This window comes from Chiroxiphia lanceolata, chromosome 1, assembly GCF_009829145.1.
Source record: "Chiroxiphia lanceolata isolate bChiLan1 chromosome 1, bChiLan1.pri, whole genome shotgun sequence".
In the NCBI taxonomy this organism is placed as follows: domain Eukaryota; kingdom Metazoa; phylum Chordata; class Aves; order Passeriformes; family Pipridae; genus Chiroxiphia; species Chiroxiphia lanceolata.
The window spans coordinates 26,353,779-26,371,037 of NC_045637.1; the positions used below are offsets into that span (position 1 = coordinate 26,353,779).

Here is a 17,259-nt window from a genome sequence, read left to right on the forward strand (position 1 = left end):
GAAATTGTGTACAATTTCTAACTATATCCCTATTTGGGGTCATCTAATCAGGATACACCAGCATAATAATTATTTATCTTTCATTTGTTTTTTTGCATTTGTCTACATTCCACCCCCACCCCCGTTCTCTTCAGCCTCTGACTGTAGATCTTGAAAATCCTGATAAATTGCTGTTTCTGAAATAATTTTCAGGATTTTAATTCTTCAAGTGCAGAAAGAGTTCAAGAAGCATTGACACAATACTCTTGGGCACATGGTGTGACTCTTGAGGAGGGTTCTGTGCAGCACCAGGAGATGGACTCGATGATCCTTGTGGATCCCTTCCAAGTCAGCATATTCTGTGATTCTGTGATTCTGTGAAAGATATACAACATTTAGTCCTTGTGCAACACTCTAGATGTGCTTTCACAGTAAGCAGCTGCTGAAAGCACTTAGTGTTCAGTGCTGCTAAATTAAAACACAAACCACAAACACCTTGGAAAACCTTGAGATCCATAAACCTGACATCAACTCCTAGCAATCAAGTGCTCTTGAACCTTTCTTGCTAGGATTTATGTAACTCTAGTATACATTAGCCTTGCCCATAAAGCACGTAAGCTTAGGTACAGCCTCTTTCTAAAAGATTTCTGCTATATCTTTAGGGGCAGAAAGCTTCTGAAATGGCTGCACAAATGTCAGTCTGGGTCTGACTTCACAGACCTGCATACAGACTTACATAGTTCAAAAATTAGTGCTTTAGAGCACAGGGCTCCTGTAGTGGAGGAGTGGAGAAGCTAAGACTACTATCCTCTTTCACGAGTTACAAGTGGGAGGAAGTGCTTCACAGCATACAGCATTACCTTTTTAAAAGGCATTTCATTTAATCAAACAATTAAACTTTTAAGAATAACTTGATTCCCTACTCAGAGATTTACCTTAAAATTATGAAACTATTTTGATGAGGATATACATTCCTTGTTGGAGTTCAAGTTAAAAATAAAACCTCACCCTTCAGTTAACTTCTCAAATTATTAGATTATTTAACATATTGTTCGAAGCTACTGCACTATAGTGCAAGGGTCAATAATTGGAATGGGCTGCCCAGGGAGGTGGTGGATTTATCATCCCTGGAGGTATTTAAGAAGAGAATGGATGTGGCACTTACTGCCGTGGTCTAGTTGACAAGGTGGTGGTTGGACTCGATGATCTCAGAGGTCTTTTCCAATCTAGTTGATTCTGTGATTCCATGTGATTCTGTGATGTTGTAATTTCAAAGTCTTCCAGAAGTAGCTGCGATTTCTTAAATGATCAAGTAACTTAGGAGCTTGGATCCCACTTTCAGAGGCAACAGACACATTGGAGCCTTAGTTCATTCATTTACAATGCTATAATGCTCTTTGCTACCTAAACCATCCTTATGGATGAAGCTTAAGCTCCTACATCTTTAGAGACTATTACACTAGATCAATCTGTACGTGCTTTTCCCTTAGTTGTTGGGAGTCCTGGTAGAAGTTTGGCAGCCTGTCAGAGACACCTGCACCCACGTGGAAGAATGGGTACATTCAACAGGTAATTCATCTCTCCTGACTGTGTTCTTATGAAGCCATAAATCACATTTTGAGGAGGTGTGTCTTTCCATTAGCTGAGTCCACATCCCAACCTTCTAGTTTAGACCAAATGTCTTTTCGAGGACTTAAAGTTAAGAAAGAGGAATTTCATTGTCAGTCATTTTCTTCTAATTCCCTGCCACTAAAATCCAGGAATCTTACCTAAACTACTGAGGCTGGTGTCTCTTCATTTATCAACATCTTCCCCTGAATTTGGTTATTTTTTAACACTTTCTTTCTCTAGATTTAGCGATGGGGGCATACAAGAAATGTGATGCATCATGTCCTCTGGGCAGAAACTGACAATATGTGGCTTTCTTTGCTGTAAAGAGCAGAAGAAGGAAAAGCCATCTGCAAACCAATCTGCAAACCAAAACAATGTTCAGAAGGGCATGACAATGTGTTTCAGTGATCTCCTGTTTGAATATTGACTTTTGTACTACCTGTGAAAGCACATAAAGCATTTGGAGAATGAGACAGGCATTGATTAGCTTTCCACAGCTCTGCAGGTTCTCTCCACAGCTATTCATCTTGTTTGGCAAGTGATTTGAGAGGGCTGTAGCAGGAACCTTTGGGACCAGCCTGGCAATATCAAACCTGAACACAGCTGAAAGGTACCAGCAAGAAATGTTGAACTGGACATTTTTGTTCATTGATCTTAAATACCAAGTGGTGTGGGGGAAACTGTAATTTGTGGGAGACTGTAACTATTTCTTGTTCTTTCCCAGTCACAAGCTCAGAGAGTCCTTGGACACAGAACTCTGGAGTGGCTGTATACTACTCCATTGAGGGCGGTGTAGCAGAAACATGAGGTTCAAATCCCTCATGTTCGTGATGGTGTCATCAAACCCTCACACAGCAAGGGTTTCAGGGTGTCACGTGAACAAATCTTTGCCAGGCGAGTAATGCAGCTCACATGTACTTTCCCCTGTTGTGTTCCTTCTGCCTCTTCTCTGCAGATTTCAGTTTCCCTTGAAGGAACACCTGAGCAAACCATGGACCTACACCTATGCAACTGTATTTACAGCTGAGCGTACTGTGACATCTCAGCTATGCTAAAGAAGTTGTGGCTCAGGGTGGGTTCACAATCCTCTAAAACATCCCTGCTGTGGAGGTGGCAATGTCTAGGAGAGGGGTGAGCAGGGTAGCTGATAACTGGGATAACTGCTTCTGGCATCTGCTGCTGCACTTGCTTGGATCAAGTAAGACTTCCAAGGAGTCAAAGTTCCCCATATAGAGCAGACATGGACATCCAGACATGCACGCATGTAAACAGCACCCTGCACACCACAAACTATAAACTGCAATTTTAAATGACCCTTCCCCTCACAGAAGCCATCTGCCTTATGGCACCACTCAGGATCTCACCTCAGGAAGTTACTCGTGGTGTCTAGGATGATCGCCTCACAAGAGGTTACAAAACATGTCAGAACACAGTATATGCTTCAAGTAATTTGTACTCCTTCAAATAAGCTTCACTATCTTGTTTTAGATACAGTCAGAATATACAGTGATGCGCTGAGGTGCCTTAGCCCAGAATTTGAAACACACCTGTGAGAGAGTTTATTTGGACCCCTTTCCTACCCTGGAAATTTCTTCCTGCTCTTACGGTTGTACAATGAACAAAAAGGACAACAGTCTGCAGTTCCACTTAAAAAGTTCGGCTTCAGCACCTGCCATCCCCATGGTGCATGGGGAGGGATGGGAATCTCATCAGATTTCCAGTTCCTGTCCAGCTCCAGCTGTAACCTTTAAAAAAATGCCTTGAGGTGCAATTAGCTGCTGTACAGTTTGGTTTGGTTTTGTTCTAAGTTGCCTGAGACTTCAGAGTGTAAAAGATCTTCAGACTACAGGGATGCAATAAGAACAAGTTCCTTGACCTTTTATTCTCCTTGTAAATCATTTAACGGAGCAGACTTCTACTGAACTTCTTTAAGACACCGTCTGTTCCAAATCTTTGCACTACGGTTTAAGTATCAATCAGATGATTTAGAATTACTTTACTGCAGATAGAGACTTTAAAGGAAATCTTCAGTTGGTACAATATCTCTTGTAACCATCAGAATACATTATAAGAACACATTACTGATAGGTTTCTTTGCAAGAGGGGAGATGATGAATGTGTGCATGAAATGTAATCAGTAATTACTAGCCACACAAGAATTTATTACCTTTGTAGGGATGGGTATGCAAAGGCAGACATCAATAGTGAACCCAGGCAGAGATTCGCTGTGCTGGATACTACTGAAACAATATTTTATAACTGCTCAGTGTCACATGCTTTCTCCCTTGACTGTTCCTATTAACCTTTTTTGCCCAGGTGCTTCCCAGTAATTGAGATTGCTCTGTCATAGCTTCACTGCAGTTAATCTTACATGGTGATGACCATGGAGATACTAAGGATTTATAGAGCTCAGAACAGGAATCCTGCTGTAACAGAAACCACAAAAAAAGTAACAGAAGTTACTGGGGATTTGGATTCCAAGTACCCAGCATAGTCTATTTGTTTTAATAGGGGTCACTAACCTTTCCCATCTTGTACCTTTTTGTATCACTGGGACAAGGACTTAAGCTGCTACATTAGGATGAAATTTTCCCCCCAGCAAAGCTGATCCTTTGATACAATTACCAAGGGTGATTCTTTATCAAAGGTGATCCTTTACAGCAGTAATCAGATCTGCAGCTATGATAGCTCAAAAAGGAGAATACAGAGATGACCTTTATGCTCCTTTAGCCTTGATTCACTCTTGTTGGGAGAAAAAAAAAAGGATTCTGCACTAAAATTAGACTTTTATTGGCCCTCTGTTCAGAGCTGAATTTCCCATCAGGCAATGGATCTCTAGGGAGATTGTCATATGACACTGATGGCCTGGTTTACCTTTTCTAAATAGGAAAATTTTTATCTGTATTTTAACTTTACCTGCATTTTAATTATCCCTTTGGATAATTGCTACAGAAAAGCAGTATACCATGTCCTTAACCATTTCTCCAATCTCTGGGAATGTGAGGTGATACCAAATATTAGCATCGATTACTTGTACTGAAGTTCAAAAGTTTGAAGATAGTTCTAAAAGTTATTAAAGAATAATATTTATGGTTTTTTACTGAGGTAACCAAGATTACATTTGGGTATCTTCAATTTTTAACTGAATTCTTATGAGAAACTCCAGGAAAACTTTATCTATCAAAATGTTCAGAATTAATCACTCTGACTTCACTGTCTTAACAAGACAACCACACGAGAGCTCTAACTAGGCTGTAGATTTTCTTCCATGCAGACTGATGAAAAACATTAATGTTATATTATCACCTTTTCAGATTTGCTGGCACTCACTACGTCTAGGGGAAAAAAGAAAGATCCTGCTGCTGCTACGCACTCCACAATTGCCCAAAATTTTAGCAGGAGCAAAGCCTCCAAGTCTCTGGTGGTCAATTTTGGCAGTACTATGCAGACACTTTCTCCCACAGCTTCAGTTGCATTTAGACAAAAACACTTCTTTTTTCTCTTGCTGAATTTACAATGGTTCCAAAATTTTCACAATAAACAAGTCTGATTTTGGGCACTGTCATGAAACTTGTGTGCCTGAGGTTCTATTGTGGTTTGTTGTCTGTAATGAATATTTGAGAGAAAAAAATACAAAACAGCATGATACTCTACTACTTTCAAGTTGATGAACAGATGGCAGGGTAGTGAGATTATCAGGTTTTAATTCTTCACATTTAATTTGTAGGCTAATGAATATTGAACAATGTTAGCTCAAGTAAGATGCAATGAATATACTTAATGGGAAAGACTGCTTACAGGTAATAAATACAACTAATACAACCACAGGTCTCGAAGCTGCAATATTATACATCTAACTAGCATATCTGTCTGTAGAATTTCTCTTTATATGTATGTATCTATGTGCTTGCAGCATTTGAGAAGCATCAAGTTATGTTTCATATACTGATCAGTGTATTCTGTATGAAGGACTATTATCCATTTACATTGAGTAAACATCTGTATAGAGAGAACTGATCAAAGAAACCTTCCACATTTCCTTTGCCTCAGTAGCCTTTGTAGGCATTTATCATTCTGTGAATATAGAAAAATGGGTCTCCTGAGTTGCAAGTATAATTATATTATGGAGAACAAAAGTCATTTCACAGCCACCCACTGTTTGCTGGCTGTGATACCTGGGCATCACTTGGGTCAGAAAGGAGAAGCAACCAGATTTAAATCATGCTTTTGACATAAGCATTGCCAGTGATTTGACTTCAGAGTGTACTGGGGTCAGTGACGAATTAGATATAAGCCATAATCCCTACCACACTCTTAATATGTAAATTTCTTTCATATGTGTGTAGTATCTTTCATTTAGATATTGCCATGTTCATCATGCATACGTTGCCCTCAGCAGCCTGGAGCTTTAACTGTCAAAATCAAAGGTGGGGAATGACACAGGCCTTGGTGTTGCTCTCAGCCTCAGCTCTTCTGTGTGAGGCTGGTTCCCCAGAGTGATGCCCTTAACCATTGGTGCCTGACACAGCCATCACCAAGAAATAACTACGGTGATATGTTTCTGACAGTACATGGACACATCAGGGTTGACTTTGAAAACTTAAAAGGTCTCCTTGCACTGAACTAATGTTTCTACCACCAGTTACACTGAGGTTCTTCAGGCTATTGTCAGTATATTGCTTCAGAGAGTCTGGCACAGGATGAGTTTCATCATGGTAGCTTGTCATTTCAGTATACAGTGAGAGTTACTTGTCTGGAAATCCTTTTAGAGATGATGGACAGAGATGAGCTCCTTCAAGATGTGATTCACTGAACCAAAGAAAAAGTGTTGTAATGCCAAACTGCTTCTCTGCCTGCATTAACTCTCTCCCCATGGTTGTGGAAGAGTCCAGACAGTTAGTTGAACACACAGTTTTTCAGTTGACTAAAGTGAGGTCAGAATTAGGCAGAAAACAGTATCTCTGGGAATTCTGACTGATTCATTCACTCTTGAGCACACTGACATGAAGATAACTGACCACATTATGATGTCAAAACATGGTGTCTAATGAACTTTAGTGTGAGTTCAATCTCACCCCACACATGTGCCACAACACTGGAAAGGAATAGGAAGTAAAATAGGATAAGATATGAAACTGAACCTACTAGAAGCCAAAGAGTCCTTTAATTAGATATCATGCTACTTATCTAATCTTGAACTTTGCCAAAAAATAGTATTAGTGTATTCAGGAAAAAACTGCCAGGGAATCAGGTTTTAGTGCTGATGCGTGATAATGTCTCATCCAGAAAATAGAATCAACAAAAAAGGGTCACACTGCCCTTTCGTTGGCATCAGTTCAGTCTACAGGATAATTTCTGCAGCAGTTCTAGAAAAAAAAAATGTATTTTCCAAAACATCAGTGCCATATTCTGCCAAATCAGTTTTGTCAACTTTCATTCCTTCTCATTCTTGCTGTGGTTTCTTATGTCTAATTTGATGAGCTCAGGTGAAAGGCCAGCCAGAGAAAACACAGCTTAGCTGAAACTGTTAGTAGCTTTGAAAACCTTCATCAAAATTACCTGCAGTGAAAAAGAATCTATGACTATGTAAGTGACTCTAAGGTCAACTGTAAAAAGGGAAAAGTTTTCAAATGTAAGTTTTGTACAAACATCTGTCTTTGACCCATTTTTCCACCCCTTGTTTCATAGTTGGTGGCTATCATATACTGGTGGGCATCATTTTTTTAAAAATCGGGATAAAACTATACCATGCCAGGTTTATTTCTATTGTATCATTATTCTGTAAACAACGTGTCAGATCATATTTCTTGCCCTGGAATGACACAGTGTGACTAAATTACAAATGATTGCTCCTCCCAAGAAACTCACAGCAATATATATTATTTCCAGCTGGAAGAACCACTGTGGATTCATACAGCAATTTTCACAGGGGGAAAACAGCAGCAAAATAGCGTGGACTAATGAGAGAAAATACAAGCAGTCAGCACTGCCAGGCAAAGCCTACTGCTTGTGTTTGATTGACTGGGAACCGTTCACTGACATAGCTGTTTTTTGACAGTGTATTTTTCTTCTATGCCATTTGGGTCTGAGGCAAGTAATTTACCAGGGCTGGGCTTTTTTCTCTGAAAAGCATCTTTGCAAACACTGAAAGAAACAGGATGCTACAGATTGTAAAAAAATGACTTTACAAGGGAGACCATCTACAAGCAGCAATTTCTCCACTAAGCTATTTGATGAAGAAAGGAACAGGTGAAGTGAGTCCTTGCAAACTGAAGTTAAATGTTTTTGTGCTTGCAGTTCTGGCGTTTCCTTTGCCCCACTGGAGCTTGGAGACAAAGTCTGACTAGGCATGGCTCAGACAAATCTGCTCTCAGGTAGCTCATGCTGCCACTGTTAGCGGTAGAAAGTAATTAAAGTAATTTGTTTACAATGGGATGAAGCTCTCTGTATCATCAACTGAGTCAGAGGTGGTAACTTTTAGTGGAGGAAATGGTTCCTCTGAGGGGTCCTGCGAGATGTGCATTGAATATAGGTCACAGCAGGTTACTTTGAGAGAGGAAAAACAAGCTGTTGCTGCCATCCTGCAAGGACTGCCCTGAAGAACCATCAGCCTTCAAGAGGTTTCATTTCACTCTCTACAGGATCAGGGTTTCACTCTCCAGAGAAAAGTTAGTGCTTTCAGGAAAGAGCCTTAGCAAGTGCCAGGATCTCCTTTAATGTTACACAATACTTTTTATCCAAGGGAAAAAAGTTAACTTTCGTTGTACATGCAGCTCAGTTACTAGGAGTAGTTATCTTGTAAAATGCTCCATGGACAGTGTACTTGGTAATTAAAGGGATCAGTGCCTTTACCGACAAACTTGAAATGGAAATGCAGTATCAACTGACATTTGGCCATGCACAACTGGTATTTCCTTTTCTAAACTCAATCGTTCTGCAACCTGTGCTCCTACTCCTTGGTCATGTGCCTTGCAATTATCTGAAGTCACCTTTGGGTACCTTCAGGGATGTCAAACAAATACTTGTCTGACAAGCTTCAGGCCTGCCTCATTGCTTGAGGAGGAGGGACACAAGTTATATGGGCACATCCTTGGAAGCAGACTGCAAAAGAACAACTTTCTCCATCTGTCTTCCTTTGATTGATACTATCACACTAAATGTTTTCTTGTCACTTGAAATCAATGGGAAGAACCCCAGACCGCTTTCCTCCCTGCTCTCTATTTATGTCTAGCATTTTCTGGGAAAGAACTTTAGTTTCTGTGGTTATTATCATCTGGATGACACAACTGGATGACATGTGAAAATGGTTTGCTCAGAAGGAAATAGATATGTATCCAGCCATACTATCTTCCACAGTAGATTCAAGTAGAGAAGGAAGGCCATTGCTAACCCAAGCACTGACCTCCACTTCCTAAAGCTATGTGAGGTATCCTTATGCAAGCTGTAAAATTAGCAGCTTCCAGTATTTCTAGTATTTCCATTTTAAGAATTTGATTTACCCAGCTATTCGTCTGGAAAAAAGCCCCTGGTGAGTATTGTATGGGAGCACTTATTATTACTGTCCTTTGCAGTGGTACCTACAGAGCAGCAGAGCCAGTGCTCTTGGCTCTCAGGGTGCTGGCAGTGGGGAAGGTGCTGGTTCCCATGGAGACCGTCGGCATCTCAGCGCAAGATGAGGGGAAGCCAGGAGAGATGGAGGCAGAGGCACTGTGAAGAGCCAGAGCATCCTTCACACTTAGTCACCCTGCTGCTGGGTCATCATGTCCTCTTTGTGGACTCTCTCAGTCTTTTATCTTTGTCTTTGCCTTTGAGACTCTTCGTTATCTCTCAGGCAAAGCAAAGCAGGGTGTTAGTCTGTTCCTCCCCACACCTGTGCTGGGCTTACCTGAGTGCATGTTCTCTGAAGGTGTGGTCTCTTGGAGTCATTTATGCTCAGTCTTGCTTTACATAGTTAGTATGAGCTCCATCAAAAAATACGTACATTTACATACTAAATCTGGAGATAAATTTTGCAATTCAAGAGCCTGAGATTAGCTCAGTTTGTTAGAGCACAGTGCTAATAACACCAAGGTTGTGGGTTTGATCCCCATACGGGCCATTCACTTATGAGTTGGACTCACTGATCCTTGTCAATCCCTTTCAACTCACAGTGTTCTGTTATTCTATATGTTAGTTCCAGATGTCATCACAAGATTTCAGTGAGGGCATCACTTGAACAAAAATGAAGGATTGTTTAAGATTCCCCATTTTCTTTGTTTTAATTATCCAACTTGATTTCCTGAACTACTTCTATTAAAATGAATTTCTTGAATTAATGTTTTAAATTCAGTATTTTATATGTCTTTCACATTTCCTCTCTTTATTTTAATTAGTATACAACAGATTGCAGGATATAAAATTGTAGCATTTGAAACAATATTTACAATAAGGATTTTGAAAGTAACTTTTCCATGTTGCAGATGTGGCAGTTGAAATTTCTACTACAAAGAGTGGTTTTTTAAAATGTTTTTATTAATGGCTAGTCAATTGATTCACTGTGGCCTGAGGACTTCATTTTACAGTAGAGGAAATCTAAACATTGTCAGCATCAGGCTGCATTAGTGACACACAGAAGAGTTGCCTGGACTATGCAAGTTTGAAACCTAGTTAGGAAGCTTAACTAAGTCAAGTTTAGTTAGGAAAGTAAAGCTGGAAGAGATGATGCGGTTTGGGTTATTTGACTCGAGCAGAACCAGATTCTTTGTGCAAGGTATTATCTGTCTGAAAGATCTTCAGTGGAGGAGATTCTGCACCCTCAGTAGGTAGTGTCTGCCAGATTTCAATGCGCTTACAGAATCATAGAATGGCTTGGGTTGGAAGGCACCTTTAAGATCATCTTGTTCCAACCCCCTTGTCCTGGGCGGGGAACCTTCCTGTACACCAGGTAGCTCAGACACTCATTCAGCCTGGTCTTAAACACCTCCAGGGATGGGGAGTCCACAACATCTCTGGGCAACCTGTTCCGGTGTCTCACCATTTTCACAGTAAAGAATTTCTTCCTAATTTTATTCTAAACCTGCTCTCCTTCAGCTTAAGGCCATTCCTCCTTGTCACGTCTCTCTATCTGACCACGTGAAAAGTCCCTCTCCAGCATTCTTGTAAGACCCTTATCATTAAGAGTTATCTATATGCTGTTGAACTTCTAGGCAGGAAACCTGATTGTAATTAAATTCTACTTTAATAGCACCAACAGAATTTTTATTTGTCACTGAAGAGAGCTCACGAGAAGAAATTTGACTTACACCCATTAAAATGTCTGTTGTTTTTCCCACTGTGTGCTGTTTTGCTTTTTGGTCTTAAAAAAAAACTTCACAAATATTGTTTCAAAGAATGAATTGCAGTGGAATATTTGGTTTTAAACAATGGTATTGCTAGAACAGGCACCTCAAAAGCTTGTTGGAGAGAAGATAATCGAGGGAATACTCAGCAGTATCATTCTGTGATGCAAACTATATAAGGTTGCTGAGGCAGGCTGTACTAAGGAAAAAACATTCAAGTGAAGCAAGAAGAATTTGGTGGAAATCTGAATATTTGCTCAAAAGTATTTTGCCTAAGTAGGAAAAGTATGATATCTATACTACTAATGACACAACCGAAATGGGGACAATGAGCATGGTACAGAATAGTAAGGGAAATAAGAGATATTCTGGAAGCAGAAGACAAATGTTAAGATGAGCCAGGGAAAAACAAACAAACAAAACTCAAGACAAAACAAAAAACCAAAACTAAAACCTAAAACCAAACAAACAAACAAACAAAAAAATCCCACACAAACTTAAAACAACAAAGCAAAACCAACTCACACAATTTTTTTAGACCTCATCAATGAAGGAGCCATAAAGAAGATGATCAGAAAGTCTACAAGAGGAGAAGCCCTTGACTGGTATACTTTCAAGCATTGCACAGGATCTGGTTCATGATGCACAACTGAAGGTTGGACCCACTTTATCACAGCAACCATCTCTGTAGGAAAGACAGAAAGAAAACAGTCTGACATGGGCATATTTTTTTAAAAAACAGGATCTGGATAAAAAAAAGAGGACATCTTGAAAGATTACCAATAATAGTGAAGAGAAGAAAAACAGTTGAAGGAGCCATTAAGAATGTTTAATGGGACCCAAATGGTGATTCAGAACCTATATACACTCTTATAATTAGGATTTCATAAAGACCAAACACATGCAGAAAACCAACTCAGATGACAAAATAAAGATACTGGGTGTCAAAAAGCAACCTTCAAAAAGCACAAGTAATTATAAAAGGCAATGAATTCTGTATGGAATTTATGTATATAAACACAACGTTACAAACCAGAAAAGACTTCCAGAAACAATTTGCTAAATCCTATAAAAAGTAACAAAGTTTTTAAAACATCTAAAGAATGTTTCTCAGAGTCAGTGAGACCAGTAGAAGATTCGAAGAGCATAGCAAAGCTCAAAAATTTTGCACAGAAAATAGCCATTGTAATTTGAGGCAGCTTTCCTACTAAGCTAGTGGAAATGGGACTTGTAATTTTCCAGGAGTTCAGCTTTCTTAACATAGCATCAACTTAAATAAATACAATTCCTGCTTTGGAAATTCAGAATCTCTACCCTTACAGATTACAATTACCTAATCTTTTTACAAATAGCCATTACCTTTCAGGGTGATAATTTCAAAATGCAATGTTACAAGAAGATATAAGAGCGTTAGAGATAGTAAAGGTCTACGATTTCTCAGAAACTTGACAGAATTAATGCAGTGGGAATGATAGGACTGAATTTAAATTTGTTTTCACCATTTTCAACCATTTAAATGTAAACAAGAATGTACATATGTGCACATAGGCCCACACATTCCTCCTTATAGTTCCTTCCACTTCATTTCCAAGAAGACTTAATATAAACCTCAGTTGGATAAAACTAATCTAAGTATCTGTTTCCTCAAAACTTTATTTGCACATGCTACTTCTAATTTTTCTTTTTCTAAGCATCCAGTAAGTAATACCAGAAGTCTAAAAAATATTCTATTTGTTGTAATAGGATTCAAGGGTCAATAAAAATAAAAACAGCAATAGCACTCCTTGAAAAAGACAGTTAATTACAGTTCTATGAAGAAGAACAAGACTGTAAAATAAGTACCTGCTTCATTAGCACTCTCATTTCACATCTATCATGCAGAGTCCTTATACAGCTAAGCAAGAGTACTTTAACCTAAATTGGTTGACATTTATTGGTAAAGACCCTGCTTTAATGCCAGCTCCCTCCCCAGAGTTACTTCTGACCCTTGCTTATATGTTTTCTCTGCCTTCATTCTATTTCCTTCTACAGGTTTACAATGTGGGATAAAAGCTCTTTAGTCTGGTATTGTTTAGCATTGTAATCTGACCTTAACTTTGATGAGCTAGAACAAACAGACATAATCCTCAGAATACAGGCAGGAGGCAGAAATCTATTTTAAAAATCAGCAGGGCTAGGTTTTTGCTCTCAGGAAGGACTCTGGCTGCTCACATGTCACTGTCAAAAGTAAACTGAGACACATGGAGAGATTATCATCCCTGTACTTTTTTCCAAATGCTGCTGTGACACCAAACTCTAAAGACTGCAGGCCCTAGAACCTGTGTGAGCCATCCCAGAACAACCATTCCTCTCCCAGACTGCTTCTGCAGGTTGGGAGCTCATGTGTAAGAACATCTCTTAACAGTAGGTCGGTTGCGCTCAGAGATGGACTATGTGGAGAAGGCAGAGGTCAAAATGTAAGGACATGCCAAGTATGGAGCTAGGGTGAGGAGATTCATAGCTCATGCAAACTGTATGCCAAAGAGCACAAAAATTTGCAATACTAATGCACACAACTATTACCTATATGCTCAAATTAGGAAATCACGTTTAAAGATAACCCCCCCACACATAATCCACTTCTGTTTTTCATTTAGTTTCCAATTTCAAAGTTATAGGTTTTACATCCTGCAGAATTTTTCTGTAGTCACAGAAGATAGAAACTTGTTTATGCAACTCATAAATGCAAGCTGAGACTCTTACATAATTACAGGTCTCCAAACAATATGCATACAGGAGCTGGCAAGTCCACGCTGGTTAATCAGTTTTAAGATGGAGCAGCCTTTGAAACAAGCAGAGAATCTCATTACCCAGTTGCATAAATCCATGGTTCAGTCACATCTTGAACTGTCGTGTGCAGTTTTCATCCTATGATCTCAGAAAAAGAGAAAGATTGAGAGTAGTGTGACAGACATACTCAAAAATACACTATTCAAAATAGTATATTCAAAATATTAAAAGATTGGAACTATTCTTGAAAATATAGGACAGTTACTGAGCAAACATTATCTTAGCTGAGAAGTAGGGAGAAGTATCACATTAAAAGAAATGCACAGAGTTACATTGGGAATGACTGCTCACAGTCTCTGCCAAAGCAGAACTACAGGATATCAGAAGTGAGCAGATGGTAGACTCAGAGCAAATGAAAGAAATTGATTTTTCACATTATGCAGGTAAAATACAGGTTTTTTCAGATGCAAAACATCTATGTGAGTTCAAAAGACGCATGAAAAAAATCAAAAGGAAAAAACCAACCTCAGGGCCATTAATTGCAAAGACACCATCTCAGAATCAAGGAGCCCTTGGAGCTGGAAAAATATTCTCAGGAAACATCGTTATATTTTTGACCTTTTCTTTTTCTCTTCTCTAAGCATCTGCTTTTGTGTTCGTGGTGACAGGATACTAGGAAAAATGGATACATCCATCCTAAGCTCTGAATCCAAAATCTTTAGTTTGTGTTTCAGAACCACCAAGAATAATGAAAATTAGAAGTAATCAAATGACCCTCAAGATTTTTTCCCCTGCAGGAACAGAGGAAACAACTGCAGAAGGTATGATGTGGATTCTGATTAAGTTTTCCCCAATTATTTCTATGAAAATCAAAAAATTACCTCCTGGGATTTGAGTCTTTTTTCCCCCAGGAAGCTCCGAGCATTGCTGAGGTACCTTTAAGTGATAGGGTATGCTCAGGTGTAAAGGATATGTGAGATGTAAAGCTGCTTTGCTCTATTAGGTCACCAATCCTTTGCACCTATGATAGTGCGTTTCTTCCGAGAGTATCGGAGACTTCCTTGTTTACAAGGGCACTGCTAATTCCAGCACAAACCTTGTGTGAGTTTGTTTTAAGCTGTGCCATGAGTCCTGCATGGGTCCCAAACTAACTCACACAAGCATGAGCATAGCTCACCTCCTCCTACCTGTGGGTGGGAATCACACCTCTGCCTTGGAGCAAATGATTTTGTGAACCGAAAAGTTTCTCCCATGATACTAGGAGGCAAGCTACCCTTTCACAGTCTGGTCCAGGCATCCAGCTTTTCTTCTGGTTTTGCAAGGCAAAGGAGACCAGAGCATTTGTATGAGGGAGAAGGAAGGCTGTGAAGGGTGGATCTAATGCCAGCATGGATAAAAGGAATAACAAGGTCTGCCTCTGGAGAAGTGGGCTGTGGGGTCAGCCGTAGAGGTGAAGCATGTGTTTGGAGAAATTAGCAGTTATGAATGAAGAGTGACGCTAAGACGCACTTCACACTGAGAGGTGTAAAGTTAAGAAGTAGTATAAAATTTCTCATTTCTCCCTTTAATCAAAAGACTGCTTCATAAAATTAAGAAAGCAATCAACCTACAAATGATGTCTCTGAAGGAATAACTAAACATTGTTCACAATAAAAAGTTCATTTTTTGTGAAAGATTGAAATAGTAATCAATTGGCACACCAATATCTCTGCTGATATTTGTAAAGGGGAGTTACAGAATTAGTATATCTGACATGAAAGTTGGCTATTGTCTCAAAATATGTAACCTCTGGCTGGGATGAGTAGGTAGATAACCTAGTGCTTAGCAGGCATCTCTATTCCAATGCTTCCTCCATCACTTTGCAACGCACCATTTTGCTTTCAGTCCTCAGGCACATATTGCTTCATCTAAAATTAAGTTCCCTGATTGTCTCAGTGGGTATCTTAGGCAATATTTGAAATAATTATGTCACTTTAAAAGCAGCATAGGAAAACAATATTGTTCCATTTTATTTCTCTTCACAGCTGTCCAAACAACATTAAAATAAATCAGAAGTGCATTGCGTTCAGAGCAACAACATGAATATAAAATCTCTCCAGCACAGCAGAAGCCATCGAACAATTAGCTAGAGTCCTTCTGACTAAACAAATGTATTTTGCACTTCTGGATCAATCCAATGGGAATGAACACCACTGAGAGAAAAAAAATACTAATTGTTAATGGTGTTAACAAGTCATATAGTACAGATTATCCCATAATTACTTCAATAGCTATTTTACAGAAGATATGTGCGTTTCTAAAATTCAGCACTTCCATGTAATCCTGCTTGGCCTGAATGGAAAATCATTCATACCTTCTTTGTTTTTTTTTTTACTTTATCATCTTTGTTGCTTTGGTGTCCTCTGTCATGCTCCAGGAAGATGCTTGCTTAACATAAAATCTGGAAATCATAGTTAGGTCAAATTAAATACAAAGATAAAGTGTGTAGGTATGCAAGTATTTAAGAAATGAATATTGACTGTTATAATAAATGGTGCCACAAGCCGAGCTACAGAACACATTTCTTGGGGAAATATTTTTTTCCCCTTCATATATTATACCTTCATATTCCCGTAATACCACTTCTGAGACTGGGGAAGCACAGTTAGCACAGTCTGCAAAACTGAGATGTAGGTAAATACAGAAATATTTAAAAGGCAAATAACGATATTAATGATCAGTGATGTCACACTGGACTCATGACCAATGAGAGAGGTACCACCACCAAAGGTGTGACTGGAGCCTCAGGCCAGCATATTGCTAAAGCTAAATTTAACAAAATGAATGAGTTTCAGAATCAACTGTCAGTGTATCATGGTTTACCTATGAGAAAGTTAATCAAATGAAATTAAACTCAAGGAAATTAAAAGGTATTTACTTTGTGTCTCATTCAGAACATTAAGTAGCATTTTTACTGTAAGACAATACTGTAAGATCAAGATGTGGTCATGAATACATTCATATTTTATCCATCAATGTTTTTAATGGTTTTTTTGTGCTTAATTCTTACAATTTATACATTGTTAATAAAGTAAAAAAAATTACCTATCTGTTTCCTACTGTGTCTATTGCTTTGTTTTTAGTGGCAGCTCTATAAGCAAATAAACACTCCAGAGAGTTGCTCATGCTGGAAATTGGACTTCAAATATACAAATTGAAGCCTTCAGAGACAGTTTAATATGCGTAATGCCGTCTGATGAAAAATAGTATAGCTATGCTGTGGTGACCAGTACTGCTTAGCATTTGTTTGGATTTCAAGCTGCAATGGAGAAATGGTGCAAAATTTGGATACACAACATTCATCAACACAATGAATAAAATGTAAGCACCTTCTCTTTTTTCTGTGATCATGAAGGAACAAAAAGTCCAAATCTTATTACAGAAGTAAAATCAAAGACAATTTTCTCACAAGAAGGGTTGTTATTCACAAAGCATTTTCAGGAGTCAGCTGAGAGGTGAGAACAGAAGTTCTAATTTTTCTTCCCTGTTGCAATAGGCAGGGTACTTCTGTGCTCTTTTCCCCTGTTTGTAAAATAAGAATAGA

The 17,259-nt window shown here is 38.8% G+C and overlaps 1 long non-coding RNA gene across 1 annotated transcript; it reads left to right on the top strand.

Moving 5' to 3' along the window:
* The first annotated feature begins 1,469 nt into the window (after window positions 1-1,469).
* Window positions 1,470-17,030, top strand: LOC116791634. The gene is made up of 3 exons (XR_004358802.1): window positions 1,470-1,548; window positions 14,411-14,497; window positions 16,799-17,030. It is a non-coding gene; the product is annotated as an uncharacterized LOC116791634 (long non-coding RNA).
* Window positions 17,031-17,259: the final 229 nt, after the last annotated feature.